Here is a 13,171-nt window from a genome sequence, read left to right on the forward strand (position 1 = left end):
ATGAATCAGACAGGATCTGTAACGCTGTGAAGGCCCCACTAAAATAGACTCTTAGGGAGAACGCTGTGCTGTAACAATATAGTTAAAAGTATAGAAGATACGATGCTAAATTACATAAAATGCATATTTACTAATATGTTGTTTGGTACAAGAAGTTCTAAAAGTCTAAAATATACAACCTAAGAAAAAATACCAGTATTCACAAAGATTTGTTTTAGACCAAGGAATGTTACTTTAATCTTTCAAACTAAGGCCTAATTTCTAAAGACTGTTACTTAATTGCAGTAAAGTGGCCTGATGGACATACATTTTGTTGTTGTTGTTGTTTAATCCAAGACACTTTTTTAAAAAAGAATAGATAAAATCTTTAAAGAACTCAGCAAATTCTCAAAAGTAAAAGGTTCTGGCGTTTGAGGCCAACAACATGAAAGAAGGGAGCGATCATTCCTCTTCACACACAGTCCGGATGGGATGTTACTGTAACAGGATGCCTAAGGATCTTCCAGAAACATTCTGGTTAGGCTTTACTGCAGTGCCTGTTGCTGGGATGCATCCATTTCAGTAACAATGAGCCACCCAGATTACTGATACTATTTTCAGAATTTATCTCTCTGATCACAGTTGCAATGCTTAGTCTATAGCCCTACCCCAAGACCTGTAATTTCTCCTGAAAACTGCACAGTGCTTGCACTGAGCTTCAAATTCTATTCATAAATAGAAATAAGACTTCATTTGCATTTCATGATCAGACATTATCTGTTTAGATATGTTTGCAGATGATCCCATGGACTCTGCCCAAGTATAGGGGGAAAAAAAATTAATGCCATTAGCTTCAACTTCCCACACTTTTAAAGTAAATGTACACTTGGTTGTAAAGTAAACATATGTTTACTTCTGGTAATTATACTCCTTTAACTGCACTTAACACTTAAATACGTGCCACTGTTATTTGTAAGCTGTCCCATGTTCAGATAACCTGATGATAAATCCAATAAGGCTGAATAGAAAATGTGCTATGAGATCAGAGGTAGGCACCTGTAGCATGTGTGGGACTGAAGACTTCCTGGTGGCGAACTTTCATGCCCTTCCATACCTCTTTTTATACTGTCTTTATCATTCTTTTGCCCTTTCTTCCCTATATCCTTCAAAAGCCTGCTGAAGAGTCAGTGATTATCCCTGCTTAGTTCCACTGGTTGCTTAGTTGCAGTACTTACTGGTCCCGGTGATTTCAGAGGATGGAACCCCATCCAATTTTGTGTAACCTAGAGAATGGCTTGCTCTCAGCTTTCCACTTAAGAGTTCTAATGGTACACTGGAAAAAAAATTATAATGGGTGGGGGGATAAGAAGTTTCATATAATTGTCAACTTTTGTGTTAACATATAAAACTTTAAATATTTAAGGTAAATGCTTTGAGAGGAAAGTATGTCAAGTTGTTAACATATTTTCAGAGCATACTTTTTTTACTTTGATTTTCATATTCCATTAAAATTTTGCTAAATTGTAGTCCCGAGAACATACCCTGGAGTCTGCCTGGGAATCTAGCAGGCCTCTGGGATGCAGTCTCTCGTGAATCTGCTTTAGGTCTGGTTACAATTTATGGTGAATGGTATTAAGAGTAAGTTCCCGGCGTCTAGAGACATGGGTGGAAAGTATGAGCAAATTAGCTCCAAAATTTAAAAATACGTGAATAATTTAAATACATATTTAAAACTATTCAGGAGTTTTCAAACTGAAAACTTCATTGTTGCTGCAAGGAGGGAGCAAATAATAAGGTAGACAACAGCAACACACAGCTTCCAGGCTGAGTGTATGAATAGTCACAGCCATGTTGTATCACTTTACTTGTTGATAGAGACTCATGCTTTGTTTCAGATATACACTGCAAGTGATAGGTTACAATTTTCAAGAATAAAGGGCCAAATCCCCATAGCTAAATGTGAAGCCTGCACACACCATAGACTCATTATTACCAAACTACCATAAATAGGGATTTTTATCAGATGAATGCTTAGGACCCATGAAACAATTCATTGCCACATCTTTGAATCATTCAAACCTTGATATTTGGGATACAGTAGCCTACTTTAGCTTTAGCTTTAAAAATTAATAATTTTAAAAAGTAAACGTTAATTACTTTGGCCTCTCTACATTCAAGGAAATTTCCCATGGTACAATTTTTTTTTTGACAGATATAAAATAGGAGGCTACCTCATTTATGAAACGAGGTTTCTGTTTTTTATTAGTATGCTGGAAAGACCGTGAGAATGAAATGAAACCTTTTCTAGTACTTGATCATGACACTCAGCTTTGTCATGGCAGCCCACCTACCTCAGCTTCCGGGGTCTACCTAAAAACCCAGCGTAATCAATTCCTGCATCATCAGTGAGTGAGTGATGATTCTGGAGACTAAAAGGCAAGGGAGAGTAGGCTGTTAAAGGGGGTCGAAATACCAGTAAAACAAAACGTGTTTTGTTCCGATAAGTAGTATTTAAAAGGAAACAAAAATGGAATATTAACTTATATGGCCTGTGGATAATCTGAAAAAGGAAAACAAAAAAAAAAAGATGAACCTTATAACCTATATACAATAATGAACAGTTGCTAAAATGCATCGTGAGTGGCTTGTACAAATTACACCGGCAGCTTGACGATGAGGTCTTGCCTTCATGTTTTCTTTGGCAGGAAGATGGATGATCGCTGACAACAGATTGTATGCTTGTGCCTTAGCCTTATAGCTTCCATGTTAAACTCCTGTAAGAAGCACTCCTTTCCAAGCGGATCAGGGACTGTGGCAATGAGTTTCGTCTTACTGGAGTTTTTGAAAAGGCTACCACTGAGTGTGGCAATGGTGTAGGGGTTAATCCACAAGTTCCCAATCTAATGACAGAGGTTTCTCGCCTTTCAGTATGGTGGCCTATAAGAAGAGTATTTTGGAGTTCAGTGTCACTAAGCATGCATGTGATATCACTATCTACACAAAGCAACATTTAGAAGTCAGTATCAGATAATATTTTCAGTATCCGTTGGTTATTAAGAGCAAATCTGTTAAATATGTGTGTAAACACATAAACCTTTTCTACTGTTATCTTCACCGAATGTAATCATCTATAGTAGGTTCTACAGTGCAAGACGGTGATAGGTCAACATATCTGTCGTAATTTAGCCTATACTGGAATATTATTTCAGGGACCCAGGGTTTGTAATCCAGACTGCTGTGTTCTCACCCCAGCCTACGAGACCCAGGGTTTCTTCTGAGTGCTGTGTTCTCACCCCAGCCGAGGAGACCCAGGGTTTGTTATCAAGTGCTGTATTCTCACCCCAGCCTATGAACTGACTGTATTTGGTGCCTTTTTTTTTCCTACCAGAGAAAGATTAGATCAGGATTGGTGCTAAACTTCATGTTCTTTGCAAAATTATTTTTTTCTTTTTAAATATATATAATTCAATAGGAAGTCTATATGTCTGGCAGTATTATGCATGTTACATTTTGTATATATATCTGAGGGGAAACCCCTCCTATAGCGGAATTATTGAGTTCATATCTACTAAAAATTATGTAATTTTTGTTAATACAGAAGGTGTTAGGGTACAAAACTCAAAAAAATGATCACCAAATGAAAACTTAATGATGAACACAGCCCCCAAAGGTAATGACTAAAGAAAAAGTCCCTGGTCAATGTTGCTAGCATGAAGTTAGCTATTCAAAGTATTCTGTAACTCTTACGTGAAAAAAATGTCATATTTTATTATATATATAATTGTATATATGTGTGTGTGTATGTATTATATACACACATACACACGAAATAGCTTTCTGTTGGGCTTAAGGAGATAACTTGAGCTATTTTTCAGGCTTAGAGTTTTGGGAGCCATCAATCTTAAAACCTGGACAATGAGTTACTTAAAAAAAAAAAAAAAAAACAAAACCTGACATAAAGTATCATTGTCCATCTTTCAGATTTAACATAAAGAAATTAGATTAGAAACAACTGTGTCTGGGTCAGAGTCAGCAAATCTCATACCTATGATTGGCTCTGAGCATCATGGTCGTGGCTGACTGTGTGACTCGCACCAGAACTCTACCCCAGATTCCATGCAGGTCTCTGAGTCCATAACGTACCTGCGAGTAGGATTCAGAGGAAGTGGGGACCACAGATTTGTATTTAACCTTGCTGTCTTTATAGATGTTGCCTTAACTCTATTTTTGTGAAGATATTAAAAATGTAAGAAAAATACTATCATTTTTCTAATTAGGAAAACCAAACATTTAGAATCTACTAGAACATACTGGATTCACTGTTAACTAATGATAATGCCATTTTACTGTTAACATGATTTGTATGTAAGAGAATGGGGGCCTGTTAATCAGAAGTTATAGAGGGAGGAGATTGGGATTGACATATACATACTACTATATATAACACAGGTAACTAACAAGGACCTACCATATAGCACAGGGAACTCTACTCAATACTGTAATGACCTATATGGGAAAAGTCTAAAACAGAATGTATTTATGTATATGTATAACTGATTCACTGTGCTGTAGAGCGGAAACCAACACAACATTGTAAACCAACTGTACTCAAAAAAAGTTACAGTGGAGTGAGACGAAATATCCCCTTAGGAATAACTTCTCATGTAATTGTTATAATATTGTGGTTTGAGAACTATAACATTATTAAGGCATTGCCCAGTGCTTGATAAATTTGCATTTTGTCATTCTGTTCTCCTACAAATTTATTTTAGCTTGAAAGTTATAGCTATGACAGACTGAACCCTGCAGTATTAGAGAGAGCTTGGATATTTTAAGTATCTCCTAATAGACACTTTTTTTGTCAACTTGTTTTAATGTTTAACTGAAAATTAATTTTTAAATTATTTTGCATATTTTCAAAGTTAGGAAAACATGTTTGACCTTAGACATCAAAACCAGATTATTCCGAGTGCATGCTGCAGAGTGACTCTGCTCTGTCTACACAGGGTGCCATTTTTGGCACAGGAGTTGTTTAAATATAGGTCACTTATGTGAAATGATTATGCTGGGTTTGATCAGTGTGCAGTGTTTTAGTACTTGCCTTTTAAAAAATTTTATGTTTCTTTTTAAAGAGTATAATTTATAATTGATTTTTTATAATGTTCAATTTAATATAGATAACCAAAATGTTTTTAATGAAAAAAAGCTTTGTAATCATTTGGAGGGTAAAATCATTTTACTGTGAAACAATGTGATATTCTCAGTTAATAAAAATTTTTTAGCAAATGTCTATAAGGCTCTGTGCTTATATTTATGAAATTCCCTGGGGAGGTGGAGGCGGGGAGGAAAAATGACTAAAGGGAAGGAAATAGTGTGTACGGAATAAAAGATATAAGCTGTATGCTTTTAAAGCTTCATATATGTATTTCGGGTGTGTTTGGGTATTGTTATTTCTCCAGGGGATGGAGACATAAACCACAAGCACTGGACAGTCCAAAAACTATTTCTATTTGACATTTTTTTTTTTTTTGCAGTTGACTTAAAATTATTGCTTCTTTTACTTACACTGAATAAACTTATTAAATTCAGCTGGTACTAAGTGATCTATTTCTCACTGACAATTTCAGGGGGTGATCAAGACCAGGCTGGAGGGTTTTTTTTTTAATTTCCTACTATTATGGATTACCCACTTGGAGAAAAACTGTTTGCAGTCAGAGGATGTTTATTATTTGATAAGACCTAACTACAAAGCAAGTCACTATTGATGTTTAATGGTGCTAAATATATTTTACACATCAATGTGAAATTTGCAATATGTCGTTGAATCTATTAATTATTTATATGCCTGCAAATAAGTACCAGATGTGCAGGCGATCCTAAGCAGGGTAAACTTCACTCTCTTGAGAAAATAATTTTTATAGGGAAAAAATAGAATTCTAATGTATACAAAAAACAAATTTTCTAGAGGTATAACTCAAAAGAATTATCATAGTATCATACTTCTAGGGTTTAAAATTCTCTTGTTGTTTAGTTGCTAAGTCATGTCCAACACTTTTGTGACCCCTGTGGACTGCAGCCTGCCAGCTCCTTTCCTCATGGGATAGTCTCCTACAAATGAACCTAGATTCAAAAGTTCTTTTTTAAAACCCTCAAGAGTCACCAGTGTTTTCTTAAAACTTACAGAAACAGGAAACTCACTACCCTAGAGGATGGTCTACAACACAAGAGGGCCCCCTTGCCTTCCATGCTCACCATCCAGCCCTACCGCCCGTCCTCGTCTCAGTCACCTGCCAGCCTCCCTGGTCACTCCTACACACCCATCACGCTAGCACATGGCTTTTGGTTCAATGTTAAGTATTCATATGGAGCAACTTTATTTCACTCAGACTTAACAGGGACACTTGGAACCTTGTCTTCTCTGGAAGTTGCTTCATCTTTGGAACCTTCAGCACCAATATCCTGGTCTCTTATCACAGCTGATCACTTCATTCCCTGCCGCTGACTTCCCTCAGTCTGCTCCTCAACTTTAAGATCTTCTTCCCATTAACTACTCCCTCTCTTGACCAATCAGATCTCTTCAGTCTTTACTTCATTTTTCTAACCCTTAACACTGGGTCTGGCAAAACTCCAATAAGCTCCCTGAATATTCAGTTCATTAGCTGCCCCGTATCTCCCCCACACACAGAACACAGAAGTCGCACAGTCGTGTCTGACTCTTTGCGACCCCATGGATTGTAGCCCACCAGGCTCCTAGGTCCATGGGATTTTCCAGGCGTGAATACTGGAGTGGGTTGCCGTTTCCTTCTCCACGTATCTCCCCCAACCCCAAATTAAACACTTCCAGCTTCCTTCCTCAAACTATCTCTTCGCTCTTTTCTAACATCAGTTTTTCCCCTCTACAGGATCATTTCCATGGACATATGCATATATATGCTATTCTTTCTTGCATTTTGGTGGTGGGGGTGTGGAGCGGGAAAGATTTCTTTTAAACTCACATGCCCCTTGCAGCTATTGCCTCATGTCTTTCCATCCATTTACAATAGAAAAAAAAAATTCTTGAAACAATTCCTACTCTCTCCAATTTTATCTCTACTATTCCCTTTTGAATCTGCTCCATCAGGATTTTGCCCCTACTACTCCACTGAAACTGCCCTTCTCAAAGTTACAACTGACATCCACACTCCAAAATCAAATAGTCATATTTCAGCCCTGGTTTTATTCAAATGATCATCAGCATGTGTTACAGGGAATCCATTCCTGATGCTGGGAATCCATCATGGTTTAGTTTCTGAACCTTGTCCTACTCGATCTCCGCTCACTCCCTGGGTGGACTCATCCTTTCTCATGACTTGAATTACCATCTAAATGCAGATGGAGCACATATCTCTCTCTCAGACTACAGACCCTTATACAACTGCCAACCGAACACCTCTAGAAGGATGACTACAAAGAACCTCCCAACTTAACACATCCAAAACTGAGCTCCTGATATGCTGCTCTCCTGTACTTGCATCTTTTTGCAACTCTCTTCATTTCCGTTAATGACAACTTCATTTTGCTAGTTGTTCAGAGAAAAAACTTTGGAGTTATCTTTAAGTCCTCATCTCACCCACTTCCAGCCTACTATCAAACCCTACTGCTTCTACTTCCAAACTATATCCAGAATTCCTCCCCCCACCCCCGCTTCTACTATCCCCACATGCTGAAAAAAGAAAAAAAAATGCCTGGCATACAGTAAGTACTCAACAATTACTTGTTGAATAAGTGAATGGTTTCCAAACGTGTCAGCATTAGCATATCGACTTCCTCTGCCTAGGAATATCTCACTAGAGGACTCAGCCAGCGGAGCTGGAGCTGGAGTGAGGCAGCAAGACCACGATCAGGACTGGGGAGCGCCTGGCTGGCCCCAAGTAGAGGAGAGGGCCCACAGGGTTGGGAGCTTTGATTCTATATGTGGGGCTTTTGAAGAAGGAAATGGCAACCTCACTCCAGTATTCTTGCCTGGGAAATCCTTTGGACAGAGGAGCTGGTGGGCTACAGTCCATGGGGTCGCAAAAGAGTCGGATACAACTTAGTGATTAAACAGTAACAATGGGGCTTGAACAGGTAAGTAAATAGATTGCAAATAAAAAGAACCAGGTTTCTACCACAGGAGATGGGAGGTACATATCTGGAGAGGTGGAAGGCTGGAATAAACGCTGTGGTGATGGACGAGGACTGGCAAATTCTAGTGTATATACGTAACACATGGACATAGGTGTGTGGATATTGTGTTCATATGTGTGTTTCCCACCTCCGCCCACTGAGGAGGGACAGTGACATCCCAGAAGCAATGCATGTGCCGCCTTGTAACAGCGGAGATTCAGATGATAGACATTTGGCTAAAGACAGGCGCCTGTATATATTTTAAATCTAAATTATAATGCTGGTGTGATGGAGTCAAAGATGACACTCATGGAAAGCCTTCTAATTTTATATAGAGAGAAAAGCTTGTCTTCAGACATTAAACAAGAATAAAAAGCATGGACAATCCCCTGATCCACAGATAATTGCCTTTATCATTACAGAATGTGTCCCTTAAGACTCTTATCTGTGAAAATGTTTTGTGAAAGTGAGGAAATATACAATTTTCCAACATACTTTTCTAACTTCCTGACTTTTTATTGATGTCAGGTTAAAAAAAAAAATCAAACTGGCTTAAGTCAAAGGGTGAAAAGTTCAGGTGCAGTCTGAAATCAGACGGCTAGGATCTAGGGTCTAATGATGTCATGGGAGCTATAGCCTTGCCATCTCTCGACTATTTATTTTTCTATAGGCTTAATTCAGGTAAAAACTTAATTCTTCCCAACAACTCTAAGCTATCCTTTTCACCAACTCCGGCAGAAAAAAAAAAAAAAAAAAGAGCTGCTCTTGTCCAATATTTTGGACAAATTCCTGGGACTGAAACATACTGGTCCAACATAGGTCAGGAGCCCAGCTCTAAACCCATCATTGAGGCTGGAAGACAGAATATGCTGATTCAACGAGGCCTCAGCCTCAGGCTACCTGAAGCTGACTAGTGCTCAACCCACTTCATGGAACAAGAGAAGTAGGCTCCCTTCTAAGAAAACTGGGGTTCTCTTGTCTGAAAAAGGGATGAATGGATTCTGGGAAGGCATAATAACAGAAGTTTACCACATATATCAGTTAATAAAATTCTACATTTTTTTTTTTTGATGGATGCACAATTATCTCATGAGACAGATGAACAATTAATTTGATGCAACTCTATTATTGGCTATCTGGAGTAGCATCATTGTTCCACAATAATAAACACTCCCACTATGAACAAACTAATAGCTGAATTTTTATGCTTATCTTTATTTCCTTTAGGCTGGATTCCTCGTAGTGGGATTTCTAGGTGGAAGGACAAGTACTTTTGATTTTTACTGTTTTCCCGAATTGCATTACCACATGTTTTCCCTGTACCTTTGTAACACTGCTGCTGCTGCTAAGTCGCTTCAGTTGTGTCGGACTCTGTGTGATCCCGTAGACGGCAGCCCACCAGGCTCCCCCGTCCCCGGGATTCTCCAGGCAAGAACACTGGAGTGGGTTGCCATTTCCTTCTCCAATGCATGAAAGTGAAACGTGAAAGTGAAGTCGCTCAGTCGTGTCCGACTCTTAGCGACCCCATGGGCTGCAGCCTACCAGGCTCCTCTGTCCACGGGATTTTCCAGGCAAGAGTACTGGAGTGAGGTGCCATTGCCTTCTCCCTAGGTAGGATTATTTTATAACACTAGGTATGATTATTATTTTTAGGATTATTTTTTAAAATCCTAAAACATGAAAAATTTATAGGTTAAAAAAAAACCCTCATTGTAAATTTGTGTTTTTGTTTGTTTTCCAACTACGATAAAATCTACTTAACATAAAATGTAACATTTGAACCATTTTAAAGTGTGTTGTGGCATTAAGTACATTCACACTGTTGGGTAACCATCACTAGCCATCTCCTGAATGCTTCAATCATCCTAAACTGAAACTCTGCACCCATTCAACACTCACTCCCCGTCCCTCCCTCCCCTCGGTCCTGTCAACCACCATTCTATTTCTGTCTCTATGAATTTGGTCATGCTGTGCTGTGTGGTGCTGTGCCGAGTCGCTCAGTTGTGTCCGACTCTTTGTGACCTCATGGACTGTAGCCCGCCAGGCTCCTCTGTCCAGGGCAATCTCCAGGCAAGAATACTGGAGTGGGTCGCCATGCCCTACCTCCAGGGGATCTTCCCACCCCGGGAATCAAACCCAGGTCTCCCGCACTGCAGGCAGACTCTTTACTATTGATCATGCTAGGTGCTTCATATAGTGGACACATACGGTATTTGTCCACGCTTGCATTTTTATGACTAATTAGTGTAAATATTTTTTCATAAGCTTCTCAGCCATGGCATTGCTTCTTTGGTGTATTATGTTATTATCCATTGTCTATTTTTCAATTGAGGGGTTTCTCTTTTTCTTACTGGTTTGTGAGTGAAAGTGAAAGTCGCTCAGTCACATCCAACTCTTTGCAACTCCATGGACTGTACAGTGGATATACAATACTGTATACAATATACAGTATATACATTACTGTATATTGGAGTGGATAGCCTTTCCCTTCTCCAGGGGATCTTACCAACCCAGGGGTCAAACCCAGATCTCCTGCATTGCAGGCAAATTCTTTAGCAACTGAGCTATTGGGGAAGCCTGTTGGTTTATGAGCACTCTTCATATATTATGTGAGACTCTAATAAGCATTGGTAAAAGTTTCCCCAGTTTGTCTTTTTACATTTTTTTTTCAAATTAAAGTTTTCACTTTTATAGACTCTCTTATTGCTTATATGTTTAGTAAGGTCTACCCTTATTATGTAACTATATTTTTAAAATCCCTTTGAATATCTTTACGGCTTCATTTTTACATTAAATCTGTAAACTCTGATTTATTTTTGAAGTATGAGGGAATGGTAACCCACCCATTGCAATTATTTTGATGTGCAAGCTAGGTCCTCCTGGATCACAGTGGGTACCTGTTCCTGTGAATCATGTTGAGATTTGATCTTTGTTATGGACCTAGTGGCAATAGAGGATGGTTGTCATGGGTCTTAAGGAGAAGGAAGCTTTTTTTTCAAGGTACCTGTCCCAGGTGACATTATCACAGTTTTTAAACAGACTAATCTCTTTAGATACTAGACAGCAAGCAGCTTTCATTGGTAAGGGAAGTTCTGCCACCTAGCAATGACCATCCTTTATCACTGTATGTCTATAAATGTTTTGAAGCTTAAGAACAAAGGTAGTTCATGTGTGAATTTCTTACCATGTATGAATTTTTAACATGAAGCATCTTGTAAAAGAATACCATATCTAGAATCCTAATAGCGTGCAATAGAAATGTTACTGTCTTCTCTTGCCCCTATGAGAGAACACTATTTGCCAAGCTTTGAGGCTGACATTTGACATGAGTAGTTTTCAACTGAAGCCTTATTGTACCCAGAAGGTACTCTGGAAATCTGTGAGGGTGTCATTTAGTGGTCAGGTGTCAGAGATGCTAGACACCCTATAGTGTATATGGTTGGATACAATGTTGCATGGTCCCACACACTGTCAACTTTTGAATGTCCTGCTAAGTATTCATTGAGTGAAAAAAGCTTGTTTTTAAGTGTCTGAGCTTAGATTCTAACTCTCTTGTACATGTAAACACAAAATTTTTTGCATGGTTTCATTAAACACCAAATTTGCCGAGAACATAAACTATTATGTAACTCAAGGGATCACTACGTTTTGTTTTTGTTAGAACTTTACCAAGAGTGGGTCTTCATTTTGGAAAATCATCAAAGGAATGGCACTCATGGTATTTAATGTGGCATTCATAGCAATTTGTCTATAAGAATATACTTATTTAGTCTTTATTTCATTAATTACAGAGAAGTATCAATATTCAATTGAATATTTCAAGTTGGCTTTTATATCTTTGCCCACAAATGAACAGTTATTTTATGTTCATTTTGTTAACATGTTTTTCTCTAATGAAGAAATGAAACCATCAAAATTAAGTGACCACTTTACAGGGAAGCATGATGAAAAGTTGGCAGAGATAATAGCATCCTTTTGACATACGGCACTCTGAAAAGTTTGAAAACTGTCTTACTATTTACTGGAAGGTATAACAAATTTTTCCTAATCAGAAAGACAGTTTCATTATATCTTTCAGAATAACACAAATGATTGCAAAATGCAAGCTTCATGACATTGGTCTTGGTAATGTCCATGAATTCCATGAATTCAGTGAGCCCATGAATAGAACACCAAAAGCACAGGCAACAAGAACAAAAATAAACAAGTGCAACTATATCAAAGTAAAAAACTTCTGCACAGCAAAGAAGACAATCAGGGTGAAGAGGTAACCTACGGAATGGGAGAAAATATTTGCAAACCATCTATGTGATAAAAGGTTAATCTCCAAAATATATGAGAACTCCTACCACTCCTGTGGTACCTGCCGTTAACAGTAATGTACTGTGCACTTAAGCGTTTGTTAAAAGGAGGAATACAGCAAGCCTATACGAATCTGAAATCATCTACAGGCAGAACCTGAAATTTTAACAAGTCTTACAAATGACAATGCTGTTTGATATTCTGTGTTAGTGGTTGGACAAAATAGTTAAGCCTTTTAAATGGTTTTAGTTTCCTTATTTGTAAACTGGGACTAGTAATAACTACTTTCCAGCTGAGAATTATATGGAAAGTGCTTCAAGGTTTTATACTCTCCAAGAAGTAGTAGCTTAATTGGTTTGTGTACATGTGTATGTGTGTGAGTATGTGCTTTTTCCTAAATGTTTAGCAGTAAAATCACCTTTAAAATGGAAATATAGGTCTATAATCCCTTCTCTGGCAGCCTTGGTTGCACATGTTTCAGAATCCAGTTTTGTTTTTATTATGAGAAGGTACTATAGAAATATATTGTTGATTACATAATACTCCCAATGGGATACATAATCAAACATTAATATCACATTCCCACCAAATAAATAAAAAATCATAAACAGCCTCATATCAGCTTGGGGTAGGTTTTACTGCCAGTTAATTTTTTTTTTTTTTTTTACTAAGTTTTAAGATTTAGTGGTATTGGGCCTTTGTTGCTGTGTGCGGGCTTTCTCTAACTGTGGTGAGTGCGGGTTGC

At 38.0% G+C, this 13,171-nt stretch overlaps 1 long non-coding RNA gene across 1 annotated transcript; it reads right to left on the reverse strand.

The window, feature by feature from the left end:
- Positions 1-308: 308 nt before the first annotated feature.
- On the reverse strand, positions 309-9,571 carry LOC123327736. The gene is made up of 2 exons (XR_006542438.2): positions 4,025-9,571; positions 309-2,916 (listed from the first exon to the last, which is right to left on the reverse strand). It is a non-coding gene; the product is annotated as an uncharacterized LOC123327736 (long non-coding RNA).
- Between the last annotated feature and the right edge of the window lie 3,600 nt (positions 9,572-13,171).

Source organism: Bubalus bubalis, chromosome 10 (assembly GCF_019923935.1).
Source record: "Bubalus bubalis isolate 160015118507 breed Murrah chromosome 10, NDDB_SH_1, whole genome shotgun sequence".
Classification (NCBI taxonomy): Eukaryota; Metazoa; Chordata; class Mammalia; order Artiodactyla; family Bovidae; genus Bubalus; species Bubalus bubalis.